General features: G+C 42.2%; 1 long non-coding RNA gene across 1 annotated transcript; it reads left to right on the forward strand.

Moving 5' to 3' along the window:
* Nucleotides 1-14,312: 14,312 nt before the first annotated feature.
* Nucleotides 14,313-14,890, forward strand: LOC126926121 (uncharacterized). Its single transcript, XR_007714290.1, has 2 exons — nucleotides 14,313-14,381; nucleotides 14,518-14,890. It is a non-coding gene; the product is annotated as an uncharacterized LOC126926121 (long non-coding RNA).
* Nucleotides 14,891-16,489: the final 1,599 nt, after the last annotated feature.

Below are 16,489 nucleotides of genomic sequence, written 5' to 3' on the forward strand. Positions count from 1 at the left end.
ACACGATTTTTTGCGAAAAATTCGGCTAATTCGGTATTTGTAAAATAAAAATAATCAACAAATTTGAAAAAACTCTCCAGCGTTACCTCGTAAATTATGTTCAAAATTGCAAAAGTATCGGTGCAGTAGTTTTGAAGTTATGAGGGGCACCGACTTTGAAAACGTGAATTGTGGGAAAAACGCTTTAAAGTTTTGAACACTAAAAAATCTGGTATAAAACGTTCATAAGTGAATTTTATCGGCTTACCTCACACTGAATCATCAATGCCAGGTCCATAAAGGATGTTGCTATCATCCATGATGTCTAAAGCATTTTTTTGCTCCTGCCTACGACGAATCCTATCTTCTTTAGTTTGTTCTTCAGCTTACTGATCTGCTCGTCTTATACGTATGGAGTCAGTTGATAGCGCCCAGTCACGAGCACTTGATCCATTACTGATTGCCATGTATTGCATGAAGGTTAGTAAAGCAGAAGAACCTTCATTGAAGACATTGGCTGCCACATAAGCTGTAATTTCAACGATGACAGAGGTTCCACTCAAGTGCTTTGGTGAGATTTTCCAAATAAGTTGGTTCAAACTCTCATTATTGTTCTGCGTGAAGTCTGTGACACACCGCTTCAGGAGAGCATCTTTGCTCAGATCTTCATAGATAGGCTTGATGGCATTCAAAACATCCTCGGGAAGAGCACTGTACGTGTGTTTGAACGAATCCTATGCATTAGCAGCTGCAGCTTTTCGCCATTCGCACCAGGAGTCCGCGTCGCTCGGGCATTTTTTACGCTGTGGATTCTCGTCCGTCGAACTGTAGTGAAAGAACGTTGCCCAGATAGCATTCTTCATATTTTCTATGGAATCAGAGTAACGTCTAATAGCCAAACCGTAGTATACCGTCAGTTTATCAATCATTTTAGCCGTAAGCTCCCCTTTACCAGACAGACTCTTTCTTTTGATCTTCCTTCCAGCCTTAGTTTCAGTATCGACAACGGTATTTTTGACTATTTCACGTAGACGAGTGCCCATTCTTTTGTGAACATGTCCTACACATTCTTTTTTCACTATTGAAAAATCATCAGCATAAGGTTTATAATTCACTAACCCGGAGTAAGCTTTAGAGTCATCGTCGCCGATATAGTTGCAATATCGTACACCATTCTTTACCGAGCGTTGAAACATGGTTTTCCATGCCACTCGTCGTATTCGGCAGAGTTTAATTTATGTTCCCAAGTATTACATCCATGACAATATGAACTTTTGACGAAAATGTCAAGAACTTTACATGTAAAGTAACCGATTAACGAGGTGACGCCGAATAAAGATAAGAAGCTTCTTTTTTTCCATATTCCGTCGCTTGATACGTTCCTCAATCATCCATGAATATGTTGCACAACTCTATAGAGCTTCTTAGTACATTTAAAACAATCGTTCTTACGTCTCTATCAGCAATTCCCAATCGCTTGAGGACTCTCTCGGTGTTGGGCGTGATTGCGCCTCTGCTGCCCAAGACCACCGAAAGTACCTCTCCTCCGCTGGCATTAAATAAATCTTTTAATACTGTTACGCCACGAGTCTTACCACAGGCTGTATTTTCTAACCGTCGTTCGCGGCCCCACAATGTCGCAGTCAGATCGTCTTATCTGACCGCCGGATCATATACAATGTATCGACGAGCGCATAGTTGTCGCCAAGCAGCGAGCTCTCGAAACGTCGAATTTTGTCCGTTACGTTTTTCACGCAAGAACAGACATACGTGATCATAGGCGCGAACGGTGGCGTGACCTAAGTATAGTGGGGGTCGTCTTAAAAATGAGACAAAGAAATCATCTAAAGGTTTAAGGGAGTGTTTCCTCACCCTTTTCACCACGCTCAGAAGTTCTGGTACAATTATACCACAGTGAACGCCCTTCCAAGGTCCCACTTTGGCACCCATGTACCTGAAGGCCTCGTCTGGATCAACTGTTGGGATGCTGTTGTTCCCAATTTTTAGCTCTGGTTCATTAATGAACTTTCTTGGCCACAACCTCGAAGGTTTCGCTCTTTTCCCTCGAGATTGTCATTTCGAGGCCCTGCAGATAGTCAATCGGAACGTCCACTTGGTGTTGCGCTTCTTTCACGTCCGCACCGAGCAGAACGACATCGTCAGCAAAGGCCAGGACAGGCACTTTTCTGGTTTCGTTTACGTTAATGCCGCCAGTTTGTTCCTCGATCGCCTCCAGCAGCAGCTCGAGACATAAATTAAATAGTAATGGCGACAAAGGGTCGCCTTTCTTTACTCCTCGGCGGATCGTGATCTCGACCCCTATGCCGTCTTTAGTTTTGATGTTAGTTTTACAATTTTGATACATGTTGTCGATTAAATCGACAATAGGGGCCGTCACAGCCTTCCTTGCCAGGCACGGTTTCAATGCTGCATGGGGCACCGTATCGAATGCCTTCGAGATATCCACAATAGTGAATACCCCGCCATTATTCCTTTTGCAATAGCTTAAGGCAAAATTTAGTAGTTCGATATTGATTTTACATCGACATTCGGATGTAAAACCCTTCTGCCTCATATATTCAATACGATACCCCTCCTGATCCTCCCGTCGATAATGGAGGAGAAGATTCGGCTGAAAATGGGGCCTATAGTTATAGGCCGCCAATTTTCCACTTGGCTACCCGGTTTGTTGAGCTTAGGTATCAATGTGGTTCTATTCTCCTTCCATGCAGAAGGAAAATAAGAACAGTAGCTCAATATATTGAATAATTTGGCTAAAATAATAGGCAGGGCAGGAATCATGAGGTGATCTTTTTGCAGTCCATCTGGCCCTGCCGCAGCCTTCTTTCTTATTTTGCCGATCCTCTCCGCCACATCCTCAGCAGTTATAGGCTGGAAAATCTCAGTTAGGGACAGCTTGGAGGCTCTTGCTACTGGAATCGGGACGTATGTAGATTCGGCTTGTCCTCATGATTTTTCATAGAGCCTCCTCACTTCCGCAGCTTCAGGTGGTTGCCTGGCTGGTTCGAGGTATGCCCGATCGTTATTGATGACAGCATCAGCCAGTCTCCTGGGACACTCACAGAACAATGCCTGGCAACGTGCGTAGGAATATCGCTTCCGTGAGTTCCTATTGTTCTTTTTATTATTATTATTTTTGGTCTGCTTTTTTACAGTCTTAGAATCCACTTGGTTTTTATTGTGGTTAACAATTGATTCGTATAGAGTTGTGCTTATAAAGCTATTAATTCTTTCTTTTATAGCTTCGTCACGTCTTTGTAGACTTCCAGATAATCAACAACCGATCGTAAACCACCCTTAAAACAGGGGGTACCTCGGTTGACTTATCTATTTCATTTTCAAGCAGGAGCCTCCATTTTCGGGTAGGCTCCTCATCACTAACAATCTCGTGGCGGACTTCAGGCATTCTTTCAATATGCACATTGCCTGAACCAACGAGATCGCACCCTCCCTCTGTTGCCAATGAGGTAGCCTCTTGGGAGCTCCCCTCGCCAACTAGATTTAGCTTCTTTCTTTAGTATTTTATTTGGTCTATTGTTATTGTGGTGAGGTATTTACTTATTTCTTTATTAGGGTACTTATGCCCTTTATATAACTCCCAGAGCCCCTTCAAGAGCGCTACCTCTTCTACTTTCCAATTCTTACTTTTTTCTTGTTAAGGGGGGTCCGCTCCCCTTCTTTTTATATTTCTAACGGCAGGGTGCGCATGCCATTCGTAGGTGGATAGCCCTCTTTACGAAGTTCAAAGGGCAGGCTTCACATTGAAACTCTCCTGCCATAGCCTGACTAGGGCCACTACACTTGGGTGTGTGGCACCTAGCCCCATGAAGCTTACGGAAGCTTTTTTGACAATTTGAGCATTTCCCACTGTATCCCGGGTGATGTTGAGTAAGGTGCCTATCCAAGTCCGACAAAGTTATAAAGAAAGGGTCCACTTCCCTTTTCTCGCATACTGGACTGGCAACCTGATTGCCCACGAGCGGCACCATTACTTCTCAGTTCATAGCCGGGAACAAAGCCTGGTCATCATCAGTGGTCCCCTCCAAAGCGGATAAATCTGCCACAGCGCCTCCGGGACCGAGAAGCGCTGCGTCCGAGGCTTCTACTTCATCATTATCGAATTTTGATACAATTTTTGATTATCAATTCGACGGTCCAATTCTTTATCCAAATCATGTCAACTAGCTCTACCAGTCATCATCAACACGAAGGAACGAGTTCCTTTGTTAAATTTAGACTCCATTTCTTCACGGCTCCAAGCAGCCGTTCCGAAAGACTGTTAAGTAGTTAGTCCTTCGCTCCTTCGTCGCCGCATTCCGTTTAGCCACGCGCGGCCGCATCCGGGGGAGTACGCCCCACGCTGACGCGGCGCGCGTGTTACCGGCGGTACCACAGGGAGGTAGGAGTGCGACTTAGGCAGACAAGACCAAAATCTTGCCTACCCCCGAGCAACTACAACAATCCCGGGTTCACAGCACAACCGTTTAATAGCGGTATGCTGCGCCCTTAAAAGAGTCATAGTTACTTCCGCCGTTTACCCGCGCTTTTTTGAATTTCTTCACGTTGACATTCAGAACACTGGGCAGAAATCACATTGCGTCAACACCCTTGGGGGCCATCGTAACGTAGCTTGATACAGTGAGTTCGTCGGCATCTTCAGTATTTTTCTCTTCGGCTGTTGCTGCTTTTTCTTTTTTTATAGCAGATAAAAAAATCGATTCGCTACTTCTTTCACAATCGAGCAAATTTTTTTCATGTAATCATTGTACGTCGGTGTTGATAAAAACCCTTCTAGACAAATCCATCAAGCCGCAGAACTTTTCACAACCAACTAATCCGAGGCCTAATATTCTCATCACAAAAACAAACCGACAATTAATTTCAAAAATACCAGAGTTTATTCTTGCACTAGACGGAACATTTGTAATCTGTTTACAGCATTCGCATGACACTTTGATGTTAAATCCAAGGCCGTCTTTAATGTCGAAAGAAAATTTACTTTTCCATCACATTTCACACACTTCACTAGCGTAGCAATTGTTGAAAAGACTAATAAAAAATCAATTATCATATAATGTTTTTCAAGATCCTCCGTAACTTGATCTTCAACGGTCACTTTTATTTTTTTAGCTGACGCGCTACTTGTTGAAATACCTTCGTTTTTACGTTTTTGCGGAGGTACAATTTTTCTAGGACGATATAATCTCGAACCAGCTGATTGTCTATCAGATCTTGTAATCTTTTTACGCATTTTAGTAATAATTCAACACAAATCTTAATGAAAGCGGAGCCAAAATGATGCGAAAATAGGAACGCACGCATACGTCTGCTCGATAGAATATTTACAGCTACACTAAATTTTATACTCTGCACTGACAAAATATACAGTACAGGTATAAGGAGGTTTGTACTTAAGCCGAAATTTTGATAAATAGATCTGGGGGGTAAGGTTAGCGAAACATCTGCCAGGTAACAATAGCTATCTCGGGTCGGGTAGGTATCAAAATTCTACATGTATAAAAATACTCGTAACTTCGTCAATTTTGCTCCAATCGACTTGAAATTTTGACACAATATTCTTAAGATACTATGCATTAAATTAAAAAATAACAAAGATGCAAAAAAAATTTTAATACCTTACCCTCCCCCCCCCCTTAAGCCGTATAGGCTTTTTAGCAATTTACAAACACGATTCGTATCATCATCATAACCTTTAGGTGGTTTCATACAAATATCTTCTTTCAGACTTCCATATAAAAATGCTGTTTTAATGTCTAACTGACCAGGGTGTAAATTATTTTTGGCAGCAATACTAAGCATTAACCTAATTGTGTCACACCGAGCAACGGAACTATAGGTTTCCTTATAATCTAAGCCTTCTTTCTGTAAACACCCTTTATTACAAGTCGCGCTTTGTATCGTTCCGAATTGTGCGGATTTAGCTTGACCGTTAAAACCCACCTATCACTAAGTATCTTCTGATCTTTTGGTTTTTCTACAAGAATCCACGTCTTATCTTTATAGTGCGATTTTATTTCATCATTCATAGCCGTTTGCCATAACATTCTTTTCGGATCTTATCGCTTCGTTAAAATCTATCGGTAATTTTTCCCTTATGTACGTTACTGGGTTACCATAAAAATCGGTTCGCTTGATCTTATCTCTATCTCTCACTTGTCTCACATTCTCGCTAGTTATAAAAGGTTGTTTTTCAGTTTCACTCTCTGCACTTTCATACGTACATACTCTATCGCTCTGTGCACGCACACCTTCGCGCTCGACAATTTTCGGTAAACTTAAATTAACGAATTTTTCAGTTTCTCGTTCGGGCTTGAATATTATGTCACGGCTTAATATTACATTTCTTACGGTCGGCACGTACACTCGATACCCTCGTCCGTCATCTAGATAGCCTACCAAATATCCTTTGTTAGCCTTTCTGTCCAATTTCCTTCTCTTTTCCGCAAGTATATGTGCAAAGCACTCAGTATTTAAAACCCTAAACTTCTTTAAATCTGGCGGTTTCCCGTACCACAGTTCATACGGTGTTTTATTGTCCTGTCTTGTGGGCCCAGTCTTGTTTATGACATGCACTGCTGTGTTCATGGCTTCGCCTCACAAAAACAGTTTCTTTTTTCAGAATTTTTCTTACAGCCGAGATATATACCAATGCCACTGGAAACTATACGCCTACCATTTTATTTGTGTCCTAAAGAAAGAGATCGAAACCGAAGTTAATGGATAGTTAAACTTCTGGCATCTTCGCAGTTTACCACGACAGTAGCTGAATATAAAAAAATATTTTTATTCTTTGGTTTAGGGAATTAATAAAATTCTCAAGTCACATGCTTGAGGAACTAGTGCTTTCGTTGCATGATGTGTATTGCGCTCATCATTTGAAACATCCTGATGTAAATTTCACGGCTCCAATAAATACTTTAAACGCTGTGTAACAACTTACGGAGTTATGAAATTATATATAGCAACATTTTTTTGTAGCAGTTATCATTGAAACTGTCATTCAAGGGTCCGAAGAAACTGGAATATTTCCCTTTAATATGTTTCCCGATTACTTGTATCCTCCTTCAAAAACTACAAATAGAGACCACCAAATATCAACAGCCAGATACAAGAGGATCCAACAGGCAATCAACATTATGCAGCAAGTCCTTTTATCAAAAGACGCAGAAATGCTACTATCCACATCTAAGAGCGTAGGAACGCTATCACTGACGTCTAAGGATGCAAATCCTTCTGCATTTATATTTTCCCCCAAAATAATCAAATCTATCTGCCAAGCAAAGGAAAGGGTAAAGAGAAAAGCGAAGGAAAGAAGGAACACTGTAACAATCAGCTGGAAAAAAGCCCGAACGAAAAAAATCTTTCAAAACCAGGAGCGCACTTAGCAAAGATGAAGAAAATGTAGCAGTGGAAAAATAAAAAATACAAAATTCTTCGCTCGAGCTCGTATATTTTGTGATGAACTCTTTACATCACCAAAATCTAAGAAAAAAATGGATTCAATGTGTTATATGGCATAGATGGGTACATGAAATTTGCATAAATGTTAAGGACTGATGGTTTGGACTAACACTGCTCATTAGATTAATTATATGAGCGCAACTTATTCCGATTATGTCCATAAAGCGTGAGTTATCTGTAGCGTTTAGCTTCCCTTCATAGACTTAGCTTATTATAGTTCGTATCGTTATCGTCTGACTTGGGGCCCACATATTCATACACACCATCAACAGGATGTTTGGATCTCTCGTAAAGCGTCTTTTAACTGTCTTTTCAACCGATGCACTGATAAGGCGTCTTTCTCAAACACTAACTGCTGAAGTCATTGGGACATGGATTGCATTGGATGATCGACAGGACGACGAGTTTTTGAAATTATATGGTCCTCCCGCGGCCTATTCTAAGAGAGTGTAACGTCACTCAAAAGCCAGACATCTGCCGACCTCCGGGTATATCTATAACACTTAGTAATGCGGTGACGATGAGAATAGACAATAACCGGACTTCCATCCATAAGATATGCGAATCATAACGAAGAGATGAAAACCCCAGTCCTTTAGTCAGTAAGTCAGTCTGTGCCCTACAAGTGAATTATAACATTGTCGCATTAACAAAGCATTCGCCTTTTTTATAACACCTCGTCATTTATTACGTGACAAGCCCATGGCCGTGTCGCGTAATAATTCAACGAATTATTGAAAAAACGTCGTTCTCAAAACAGAAGATCGAACTCTTTATTTTTACACACTTGTACAATGGTTCGCAACGATAGACTTTAGGTTTAGGGTAATTCAGAATATTGCAAACTCGCTCGGGTGATTTCGGGAGGAGTATTTATATGCCTTTATTTGTTGGAGTGGGAGAAAGACTTTGGTCGTATAGTTGTATCATATGGTTGGATGTTACTCTGGACTTCGATTGTACGGATGTATCATATTTAGAATGACTGGACGTTACCCTGGCGGTGACTCATGATAAGGCGGTTGGGATTACCTATCTTATCACATAGTGAGGCAAATTTACCCTGTGACATTCCCCTCTTAGATTGAACTTGGTCCCTCAAGTTTTCTTCAGAAGTCTTTTGTGGAATCGAACTTGGCGTGGCTTGAAAATCACAGCTGATTCTTCTTCTTCTTCGAGGTGGTATGTGTTGGTCGAGATATAGATGTCGGAGATGAAAGAACACCGGAACCTTCCCTTTGGAACTTTGGGAAAATCCCTTAGTACTGTAATCCAGATTTCACCATAGCCGTACTAAGAAACTGTTGTCATTCCATCCGACTGTACTTATTCGAGATTTATGATAGTGAGCTCGGGCTCGAGGCGACAACCAGTCGCCGAACGTAGTCGCGGTCAAGGGATGAACGTTTTGTCTAACAAAGGCATGAAGTAATTCTATAGCTCTCCTTAAAAGAGATACTTGGGACGGGGCACGACGGTAAACGTTTCAATGGTTTCTGCCCCGTGGCTCGCCACACGCAGACTTTGTCCTTCGGGTAAGATGATTGCCAGATGTCAACGCATCTTCACAGTATATGTTTAGCTGGCCGAGGACCCGTTACGAATATCAAGTTGCAGATATACAAAGTCCTTCAAATAGACAAATAGTCCGTGTCCCAACTACGGGAAGATAAGAGAAATCTATCCTTCCACGAACGACGCTTCCCGCTAGCAACTTTTCCCAAGGACAGCTAACATCCTTCTCTAACCACCAACATTTCTCTAACCAATTAACAGTAACGTCAATTTCCCTCACCCTTCGAACGAAGACTTTCCTCTGCGAATCCGATGATCTCGTGCCCTTAGGCACACCCATCATAGTTTTCTTCGACAGCATCACCGTGACGGAGAGACACTCCCTTGTACGATCTCATCAACGATTGAACTGTCATCCTTATACGTAGTGATTGCTCCTTGCATTAACATTGAGCACAACTTAGACGCTACAGAAGAGTAGAGTTCGTCATCCCGTTGACCGCGGATTCGTTATTGAGCCTAGGATCATTGTCTTTAGCTTCTCGAGTATCTAATTATTGCGATTACTTGTCAAATTCTATCATAGTCATATTTGCACTAGTAAATATCTTCTCTATTGCATAATGATCACGTCTAATGCCAATAGGGATTCGTTTCACGCCCTTAACCCTAACTCTAATCTTAACGCAAACCCGACATAGATATTGGGTGTGGCGTTGTGGCTGTTGATTACGGTTTCATTTCGGCAGCAAAATAAATTGATACATAGCCTGTTCGGTATACATTTTTTGATGCATTGGAATGCTCCTATCTTGTTTAGTCCGTACATACCTAGCACGCCTAATGCTATGTACCCTGATATCTGGAGCGTAGTTAGTCCCCAATATTGTATCCTTTGATTCTATGTTCGAAGTTAGGGGTTTCTATTTCGTCGTCTATTTTATCAATCGTAGTTTTATAGCCTTGTAAATTATTTACTACCTTTGGTGCTCGCTCGAGTTTGTTTAACAGATGAGTGAAGCTATCGTTTGTCTTGAGAGCTAGGGTTTTAGTTCGGATTTCGTATTGGACTTCGTCTCTTGTTTCGCCTATACGCAAGTGTTCATCTTTGTACAATATATCGCAGGAAGTGTTGGCTTTTATGATGGAGGGTTTGTCAAGTTTTTGTTGTTAGGTACTGATTTCTTGGATCAGATAGAGTTGCAGGTCAAGCGAGGCGAGGTGACCTTTCTACGACTTGACGAGCAGACGGACGATTTCAATGACGCGCCGGATATATCGAGGGTCAATATAGAACAGTCTGACGACTTAGGTTCATCGCATGTACAGGAACCGCATTATCACGAAGCGATTCGCGATATCGTTAGGGGGTATAAGCAGAAGAAGAAGCGGGACGTTGGGATAACCGCAAAAATCGATTTGAAAAGCGACAAACCCGTAGTACCAACGTAGTACGAAGACCGCGAAGACTGGCGCCGTCTGAGAAAAGAGAATTAGACGACTTGACGAAGTTGCGTACAAACGATTGCGATTTTAAGTGTCAGGTATGTCATAGGCAAAAATATGCAGTATGCGAATACCTCGAGTAGAAATCCACTGCCGGGTGCTATGTATGTGATTGAGTGTGAGGACGGGCTGATTGCACGGTTGAGAAGCGCACAGAACAGGGGCATTGAAGTCCGTGAGATTTTAGATGCCGCAACGTGCAGTCAGGCCGATGGGTATGCAGTTAGAAAATTAATCGACGAAGAGTGGGCTGTGAAATTCGAAAAATAACTTCGTGAGTTACGTGAGGACGCAAAAGGTAAGATCGCTGCGACGCAAGAAGAAAATAGAAGGAATTTCGACAAAAGACGGAAGAGTGCGAAAAAGTACCTAAGGGGAGATTTAGTGGCCATTAAGAGAACCCAATTTGACTCAGGTTTAAAACTCGGAGGGAAATTTTTATGTCCGTACCGGCTTTTGCGAACAATGCGGAATGGCCGATACACGATGGAGAAAGTAGGGAAGCATGAAGAGCCTACGTACACATCGACAACCGCCGACTTCACGAAGCCTTGGGTTCTCAATTCCGAAGATGACGCATCCGACGATAGCGAAATGGAAGACAACATCTGAGGGCAGATGTTAATTGCAGGATTGCCGAGTGTGGTATCGTGGACAAAAGGCCTAAGATATTTGTCGAACCATAAACAATGTCACGAGAGCCAAGGCGTCGTCGGGCCCATCAATGTGTCGTCGGTGCTTCAAGTAAATAGCTTCGTAGAAAAGGCCTACGTGATCCTGGCCAAGGGTGTTCGCGGAACACATGCGTGGTGGGGCTAAGTAAAGACAAAGGGATGCTAGCCCAGGGGGTATCAGTTAGAAGTCGTACAGTGTTAGTTGAGAAGTCAGAGAGAGTGAGTGCAAAGGCCAGAGTGCGTGAGTAGAGGAGACGGAGAGTGTGAATCGGATAGTTGAGAGCCGAGTATGATAATAAGGCGTGCGACAATATTGTAATTAGTTCGTTGTATTGAATATTACTTGTTAAACCAAAACATCATTACTTGTCCTTACTCTAAAACCCCATTTAAGTTACTATATGTATTTGAGTTTTCGATGAGACTGGTTTTTTTGGCTGGATACTCGCCACCATTGATAAAGCATATCGTTGTCGGTTTTCCTTCCAAGTAAACTGTCTTTGACACTGCTTGTTTCGGGGGTACGTCGTTTTCCTGTTGCAATAAAAAAATATTATCGTCAAGTTTTAATTGTTGATTCGAGAGTTCAAATTTGAATTTAGATAGGGCTGGTAAACCGAATATGCCGTCCTCTATGATTGGAAAGTTGTCATCTATCACAAAGAATTCTAAAGTTTTACCGAATAATTTCACAACGGCGTGTTCGTTAGTAGTAAATCTAGAATGTCCCATTGAGAAATTTGGTTCTTTTACTGTCCTGGGTTATAGTACACATCTTCTCTTGAGTATGTTAATTCCTGCTCCGCTGTCGACGAAGATTTCATGTTGTCGTCCGTTGGATCGTAGAAGCACTGTGGATAGTGTTCCTGTTGTGGCGTTAATTCGTAGGTCTGGTCTATTGGTTCCTCCGTTTCTTCCTCGCGTATCTCTATATTGTGGATTCCTGGTGGTCTCGGATATAGGCTAGGTGATTGAAAATTTCTACATTGACTGGGGGCATGTCCGATTTGATTATACCTGAAGCATTTAAATTGAGTTCTTTGGGTAAGTGGCATTCGTTTGTCTTGCTGGAAGGTTCTTGCCATTGGTTTAAGTGTTCCTTGGAATCGGGTGTTGGCTCTCTCAATTGGTCGGTTCATTGTTCTTCCTATCGTTATGTTCCTGTTGCGTTCGATTTCCCCCATGACTAGCTCCGCCTCGAAAGCCGCATCTTGTGCTTCTTGGAGACTCTTCGGTCTTGTACCCGATGCGCGTATTTCTATTTCGGGTTTCAAATTTAGGACAAAAACTTTGATCGCTCGCTCAGTTTCAGGATCTATGGCAACTGCTCGACGTATTGGATCGCGAATTTCGTGTTGAAGCGCGTATATCAATTCGTTGAGGTTGTGTCGAAACCTCTTCACATAACTGTGTACCGATTCGTTAACATTTCGTCGCGTACGTTGTAATTTATCGCGAGCTCCATTGGATGTAATACTTACAGATACAAATTTCCTGAGGCTTTCAAACAGGTTCTCGTAATTCTCGATTTCAGTGTGGCGAATACTGCGTTCCGCTTCTCCGATGATTCTTTGCGTTAGAATTAGCCGTAATAATGTGCGTTTTTCTCGACATTCTGCTCGAGCTTCTCTAACCCGTTTAATAAATCCTTCTATTCCTATATCGCCTTGTCCATTGAGTATGGGATAAGTTCTAGGCAGGTTTTTGAATTGTGCATGGGATTGTCATAATTTACTGTTTCTTCTTCACACACACGTGTTTATACACGTAGACATTATGGTGATGCAGACACCGTTTCTCGCGTTGGCCCGAAGTAATACGTGTAGCCGATATGGAAGCGTCAACCGTTGCTTCAACCCTTCTTTCAACGTGGATAGCTCCTTTTTACGTACCAGCGAAAATAACAACCGACCAAGGAGGCCAATTCGAATCGCAACTATTTCAGAAATTATGCCGATTGCTCGGCTTCAAGCACTTACGCACGACCGCCTATCATCCCAAGTCCAACGAGATGGTAGAGCGCTTACATCGTCAGTTGAAAACAGCAGTAAAAAGCTATGATACAAGCAATTGGGTCGAAATATTGCCGATCATACTCATGGGTATTCGAACAGCCCTTAAGGAGGACTTGGATGCAACGGCTGCCGAAATGATCTACGGTGCAGGAATACGAGATTGCTAGGGGAGATTTTCGTACCAATTGCTAGGCAAACGACCTCCGAATACACTAGTCGGCTTAAGCCGAAACAAGCATGGCGGAGCCCAAGAGCGTTTAAAGTAGTTGCGTTTCGTGGTCATTACTCCCATTTGCTGATGTGGAGAACCACCGTATGAAAATTGCCATATGCCATCTGTGAAGCTATCTGTGAAGAGAATAAGGTCCGCTTTCCCTTTAATTGTAACCATTTATAAATTTGGCGCACGTAGATAACACGGACAATTATTATAACAGTGTGCAAATTGCAGAGGAATTATTAGATTGCCCGAAGGTGATAATAGACAAACAACAATTTCTCTTTTATATTATGTTATTAAATTAGACATGATCCATTTCGCTACATTTCTATTATTATATTCGTGCATAATTCAATAAACTAATATAAAACAAAAAAACATTGTGCGTTTGTTATTTCCTTATAAAACGAGAGAAACTTTTCGGACAACCTAATATTTCAAGAAGAAAAGGTGTGTGTGTGAAGCATTAAGAAAAAACGGAAGTGTGCCAACTTGTCTGAAACATATAAAACTAAAGGAGATTGCAAGACCCTTAGGCCATAGGAGCTATAATCTTCCAATACAAGCATAAAAAACAAAAAATACAATGATTAAAAAATTAATACAATTAGCGACTGGCACGTGTAGTTTACCTCTTATGAATCTCTTCCACTCAAGAATAAAATGATATATTATATTTACAGATATTATCAAACTACTATGAACAAGTGGTGTGACATTATGAAGCACAAACTGCCAAATCAAAACGAGCAAAACTTAGAGGATAACAAACTCTTATTCTAAAGAAAATACTAATTACTCTTTGGGAAGTTAGAACTGATAACATGGAACCTGCACCCTGTTCAGATTGAATTGGCTCCGAAATTATTAGAATGTTGGAAACATTCTAATAATGTTGGAACACTGTTGGAAACATCCTACTCTGTCTACAACTGTTTCCAGAAACTTCCCAATGAAAGAAAAATCGGGGTGAGTTATCCATTGAATAGAAAGTACTCGTTTGCATTTTCATCATTGACCTCTGCATTGACTTGTTGAACAATAGTGTTCGAGATTTTTAGTGGCCGTCAGTTTGTAACTTAGATAACACATCTCCTTTTTTTAGGAAAGTCTTAAGTGCCTGCCTCCCCGAGCTGTAGAACTTACGGTGCGCACCTCATTAAGAGGCTAAAAACCATCCTAGATGCTCGATGAGTCAGGACAAAGGTAAACAACTGGCAATATCAGAGGATGTGCATCCCCGAGACTACAGGTAAACCAGAGAAAACCCAGGGACGGAAAGTTAGGATGTACGGAGTTGACGAAGCTGCTGGTGGGAGGAGCAAGGACATCCTACGACAGTCTTCATCATAGAGTCGTACCGTTTATGTGATACTACATCGTATTTAATCTCAACAAAATCGTACAACCGTCGTGATCAGAATGCCAAACTCTTCGTCTATACTAAAAGTGTCAAATAAGGTATCAAACCATATTAACACTCGATATATTCAATCTACCTACACCTTGAGAGTTAATTCATTTAAGGTTCGCGATATCAACCGATCGGTTGAATCTGACTGATCGTTATTTAGTTGAGAATTTGCATCAAGTAGCGTTCCCAATTTCAAAGAACAAGGGAATTAGAGAAGTAGGCAATGTGATCAGGGGTATAGCGTCGTCGATAGATCAGTGTATTGGTCAGATGAAAAGAAGAAGGAAGATGAAGTTTGAGCAAAGAAAAGTTGAAGGGGTCGGACGGAATATAGGAAAGCGGGGTGTAATATACGCCGTGGATGAGAGTAGGGAGAACATGTGCGAAAAGGTAGCGGGCGACTACTCCAAAAGAAAGATGGTGTCCCCCGCGGAAGGGAGGAAGATTGTAACAGCAAAGAGTCCCACGAAAGAGGAATCTACATACGCGGAGATGTGTGGTAGGTTGGTTGACAACGAAGAGACTGGTAGAGAGAAGAGCGAGAACTCGGAGAGTTGGAGTACGGTTGGCAGAAGAAGAAGAAAATGGAAGGAGCCCCAGGGGTTGCCATCCTTCGGTGCGCGTGCGAATGAAGGGGGGAAGGGAAGTAAATAGGAAAGGACAATAAATGCGCGGAAGTGGAAAGAGGCGATATTGATTAAAGTGGAAGAAGCTCGGGACTGAATCGAGACGTATAAGAGGATAATCGTCGCCAGGAACATGATCGAGGAAGTGACAGGTATGAGAAATACTAGGGCTGGTCACATACTCATCGAGTTCGATAAGAAGATCGTAGTGAGTGAGGCGGCGGAGAAGCATAAAACCGCCTTGTGCGATGCAACGGAGGTAACTGCATTATTGGGTAGGGCTACTGTGCTGATAATGAATATCGATCTCCTTATCACCAAGGAGGAGTTGGTGGTGGACATGAGAGGATAGTGGGGAATAAAGAAGGGAGAAAGTGTTGAGGTGAGGGCGTTGAGGATGGCGCCATAGGGTAGTCAGGTGGCGGTGGTGTTACCCGTTAGTGCGATCCCACGGGAGGAAGTGGCGAAAAAGTTCAGAACTGGCCTGACTATTGCTTCCGGTAGGCTACTGCCGAATGTGCAGCGATGCTTTAAATGCCATATGTTAGGGCATACGGCTGCATGCTGCACGGTTTTGTGCTCGGGTAAGGAATTGTATAGGAAGTGCGGCAGTAGTAAACACGTGATGAGAGAGTGCACAAAGGAGCCAAGGTGTACGATGTATTGTAAGCACGAGGGAGTGGTAGGAGAAGATAAAGGCCTTACACATAAACTCGAATAGGTGCAGACTTGCACAGGATTTATTAGTGCAGTACGCATGTGAAAATAGGGTGGACGTAGTATTCATCTCCGAACTGTATAGACAGTTACCGTATTTGTGCAATAATACGGTCGGGGATGCATCACTATGGGTTACTTTATTCAATGGAAGGCATGCGGCAAGTGAGACATTGGTTAGCAAGGAGGGATTGGTCTGTATTAAGGTAGAAGACACGATGTGTTTCAGTGGGTATTGTTCTCGCAATGTGAGTAAGCAGGAGTTCTACGGATACATAGGAGAAATAGAGGAAGTGATAAGGGACAGTAGGAGAAGAGGG

Source organism: Bombus affinis, chromosome 17, assembly GCF_024516045.1.
Source record: "Bombus affinis isolate iyBomAffi1 chromosome 17, iyBomAffi1.2, whole genome shotgun sequence".
NCBI classification, from domain to species: Eukaryota; Metazoa; Arthropoda; class Insecta; order Hymenoptera; family Apidae; genus Bombus; species Bombus affinis.